The sequence below is a fragment of the Vicia villosa genome, linkage group LG3 (assembly GCF_029867415.1).
Source record: "Vicia villosa cultivar HV-30 ecotype Madison, WI linkage group LG3, Vvil1.0, whole genome shotgun sequence".
NCBI classification, from domain to species: Eukaryota; Viridiplantae; Streptophyta; class Magnoliopsida; order Fabales; family Fabaceae; genus Vicia; species Vicia villosa.
In genome coordinates this window covers 76,367,627-76,372,242 of record NC_081182.1, presented here as the reverse complement: position 1 = coordinate 76,372,242, position 4,616 = coordinate 76,367,627, and the positions used below count along the sequence as shown (strand labels likewise).

Below are 4,616 nucleotides of genomic sequence, written 5' to 3'. Positions count from 1 at the left end.
GATTTGTGCATACTCTTTATATATTTCCTGAAAGGGAAATTGCAATGTATTAGAGTACCACATTATCTCACACAAAATTCATATCCTTGTTATCATCAAAACTAAGAATATTGATCAGAACAAATCTTGTTCTAACAGTCGCGGCCTCCGAGATGGCCAGATCGTTTGAGATGACCAGCGACATCAACGACCGGAAGGAGTTATAGAAGATTATTGTCAAAATTCATCACAAATGGAAGGTAACGACCGCTACCAAAGAGCATTTCGAGATGGTTATGGTCGACACAAATGTAAGTCAAACCTCTCCGTAGGTTTAGGTTATATACAATGGAGTTTGATTTTGTTTTAATCCATTGATGAACAATTGTTCAGACAATTAGTTTGTGTAATGTTTCAGATGATTAGTTTGTGAGTTTAATGTTGTTATTTTGTGTTCTTAATGATGATTTTGAAAACACTTTTAGGTTAACTCCTTGGTATTTTTTGTATTTTTTAAATTGTATTGGTTTGTCTCCTGAAGAAGGCTATGTTTTGTGACCTAAAATGCAGTTGTGACTGTTTATCTTAATGATATGGTTTGTTTTCTAAATAATCATCATTAAAATCATGTTTACATTTCAGGGCCATGTCATTCATGTTGTTGTTCCAACTATCTTCAAACAAACATTTGATTAGGATTTTACGGTTAATGTGACATGTACAATGTCCAACTTTCAAGTTCAACTCAATGATTTGATGTTCAAACCAACAAACCACAAGTTTCTCCTAACATTCACTAGTGGTACAACCATTGGAGATGTCGGCAAGCACGACATCCCCGATAAGCCGACCAGCTTAACCCTTTTTGACGATATAATCTCAGGGAAATGGCAAAAGAATGTTCTTTGTGGTATTGTCATTCATCAAATCTCAACCTATGTTTCCTTTTTGTTATGCAGGTTTATTAAAATGTCCCTAATAATATGATTTCTTTTAGATGTTATTGGTGTCGTTGATGAGGTAGGATACACTCAGTCTCAAGCGGGTGGAAAAAAACCCCAGGTCAACTTGGTTTTGCGAGATTTGGGGTGTGTCTTTTACCAACCTGCATTGTTTTAGTGTCAATTTTTTTTCCAGGTTATGTCTGTTATGATCACTAACTATCCCCATTCCCCCCTTAGCGATAACACATTGAATTGTACTATATGGGAAGGCTACGCAATGGAGTTCTTCGACTACAAACAAAAGCTCATTGATTCTACCAAACCAACTGTAATTTTCCTCAAATATGCTAAAGTGAAGGAGGAAGGTTGTCACCAACAACACATTTAGAGTTTCTCATATTTTGTACTCTACTTTATCTCATTAGTAGATATGCTTCTTATAATTTATATATGTTTCCTTTATTTTATATTTGCTTATTTGTAGGCAAATATCCTCTTGTTGTTACAAACACCTACAATGTCACAAATTGCATATCAATGACGATATGCCCGAAATCATTGATTTTATAAAACGGTACACACCCTCCTATATGACTTCTAACTTTATTATTGCCTTTTTGTGTTGTCTTATTAGTTGTGATGGATTTTGTATGATGTCTTATTAGTTGCGTTGAATTTTGTTAACAACTTTATCCTTTTCGGCTTACGTAAGGAATATAACTTTGGAAAGTCATTAAGCACTACTAGCACCCACACCCGTGGGTGGTCACAACAATCTTCCAGCTCACAAATGTCTCCCACAGACAAGTTTTTGGATAAATTTATTCAGATTCGACTTGATGTAATCATCCAATTGGGCGAGATTTATAACATTGATATTTATTTAACAATACTCTCATTTCACATTTGGTTGATTCAGATGACCTAATATGGACTTTATGTACAACCGACTTTCTGCATAACTGTTGCAACCACCGACAAACTTATTCCATCAAAAAATGGTTGGTGCTACAAGGCGTGCCACCAGTGCCCTCAATTTGCTAAGGGCAAAGCTTCTTTTTTTGTACGGATGGACATCGTATTGAAGTTGGGATTTGGAGGTTTGCATTTCACTATGTGGTTTGCAATTTATTTTGATGTTGCTTTGAATTTATGTCTTTTGTTTTTCTGGCGGCTAAGTAGGTTTAAGATTGTGGTTGAGGTTGTTCATGAAGGAAACAATGCGAAATTTGTGTTCTGGGATCGCGAAGCCGCCGAGCTATTGGAAACTTCTGGTGAACAACTCCGTGCAACCATGATTCAGGTTCCTATGTCAATGTTTATCAATGACGTTTTAATGTTTGTTTACATATGCTTAACCCCTATTGATTTTATTTTATCTACCTTACTACCATTCACATTGTAGGCTGGAATCAATGATCCGCTTGAGTTTCGTCTTGCACTTGATGCAATGTTTGGCAAAAAATTTGCATTCAAAGTAAAGTGGCAACCAAGATGGAAAAGTTGTTCCATCGTCCAGTTTCTTAAGGATGAACAACTAATCGCTCAAATTGAAGGTCCTCTTGCAATAGATTAGGTAATCATCCTTTGCTAATGCTCGCACTATGATATTAATTGTTTCTCACATTGTAAATTAATAATGTTTGTATGTCGTCCAAACCAATTTTTAATATGAATATTCAAATCAGAAATCTTAACAAAGTGTGTAATGATAACAAAAAGGATATCGAATTAGAAATAAATAAACGAAATAAACGTGAACTGAATGTGAGGTCTGTTGATTAACAAACTAAAATGTTAAGAACAAAAGTCGAGATGAAAAAACTTGTTACATGAAAGGAGTGAAATTTTTTTGGGTGAAAGTTCACCTACAACCACCATTAAAAAGAATAACGATCTGTTTAAACTTAGAGCAAAGTGGAAGAGTGGAATTGGATGTTTGGTTAAGGTAATACTTGGACTTTCCAACCACAAGTTTTCTCATACATCCAATCATAAGTTATCTCATACATTGGTTGATTACTCATTTTCAAATCATTTAAATAAAAAAGAGAAGACCAAAATAAGGACTATAAATGATTAGATTTATAGGATTTAAAATCATATTATATTTGAGAAGTATTATGATTGAAATGCAACAAATGAAGTTGATTGAAGCTGGGAAAAACATGTTGAAATCATATTTATGTGTAAAAAATGAGAAGGAAAAAAAAGAGTAAAAAATTAATGTTGAGAGTGGGATTTGAACCCACGCCCTTTCGGACCAGAACCTTAATCTGGCGCCTTAGACCAACTCGGCCATCTCAACTTGTTGTTAAAATTCTAGTTTGATTTAATAAAATATATAAAACTATATGGTTAAAAACTAAAAAGAAAAAAATAAAACCTTTAAAACATATTTTAGTTTTTAAAACTATTAAATAAGAATAGTTTTAAAAAACTAATGTTATAAAATTAGATTATCAAACAAATTTTATTATTTTCAAATTTTAAAAATTAAAAAAAGATTACAAAATCAAACCAAATAAACTTTAAGTGATTGAATTCAAATAGTCCATGAATTCTAATTAAAAAATTGTTTAAGAGAACTCGAATTCAAATCTCGACTATTTACTCAACCTTTACTAATATTTTGAAGGAATTTCTCATTACACCCATATAGAGTGAAAAACACATTTGAAAACTCCAAAATACTCTTTCAGATATGCATATTCAAAGGCACCATTTTCACATTTTAAGATGTTTCGGATATGCATATCCGAAAACACCCTAAACCAGTTTCGGATATGCACATCCGAAATGTGCTATGACTATTTCATTTTTGAAAAAAAACTACAAAATTACATGGTTATAATCGTAGTAACTAAATTTAATACATTTTTATTTGATAAAATGTAATATAAATAAAAAGTACGTATACTAAAATAAAATATCAAAATATAGTAATCGTTGTTCTTATAAGTGCAAAATGTAAAAATATCACATTATCACTACCACTACTACTACCACTACTACTACTACTACCACTACTACTACTACTACCACTATTACTACTACTACTACTACTACTACTACTACTACCACTACCACTACCACTACTACTACCACTACTACTACTACTACTATTGCTGCTGTTGCTGCTGCTAGGTATGGCGTCAGTGTATAACGGATCAGGATCATAGCCATGAATACGGTGGAAGTAAGAGATGATCTAGCTCTGAAACACAAATATGAAAATATTTTAGTACAAATGAACAAATAACGGATAAAATGTTATATAATTAAAAAGAAATGTACTGCGAGGAGTATGCAAGAGCCAGCCAACTGTCTGGTCCTCCAGTTGCATGCTTGATTCAACTTCTGGTATAGGTATACGAGAATGGTGGCCCCCAGTTTCACTCGTGAACCGTACTCAAATCCATAAATTACCGGAGATATGTCACGTCCACATAGGTTGCACTTTTGTCCACAAAGAGGGACGTGCCAACAGAACATCAACCAACATCGCAAAGCACAAGCTCGGTGGTACTCAACAAAAACCACATCCCTCTCATCTTCGGCCTCAGCTTCTGCCACCAAGTGGTTCTCATAAAGCTCTTTCAGGCTGGAGAACCGGACATACGCCCCATTCGTTGTTCTACACTCATAATTGGCCATATATGGGTCCATATCCAAATAATCCACCATCCACTC

The 4,616-nt window shown here is 34.0% G+C and overlaps 1 non-coding gene across 1 annotated transcript; it reads right to left on the bottom strand.

Moving 5' to 3' along the window:
* Positions 1-3,150: 3,150 nt before the first annotated feature.
* Positions 3,151-3,231, bottom strand: TRNAL-AAG (transfer RNA leucine (anticodon AAG)). Its single transcript has one exon. It is a non-coding gene; the product is annotated as a tRNA-Leu (tRNA).
* Between the last annotated feature and the right edge of the window lie 1,385 nt (positions 3,232-4,616).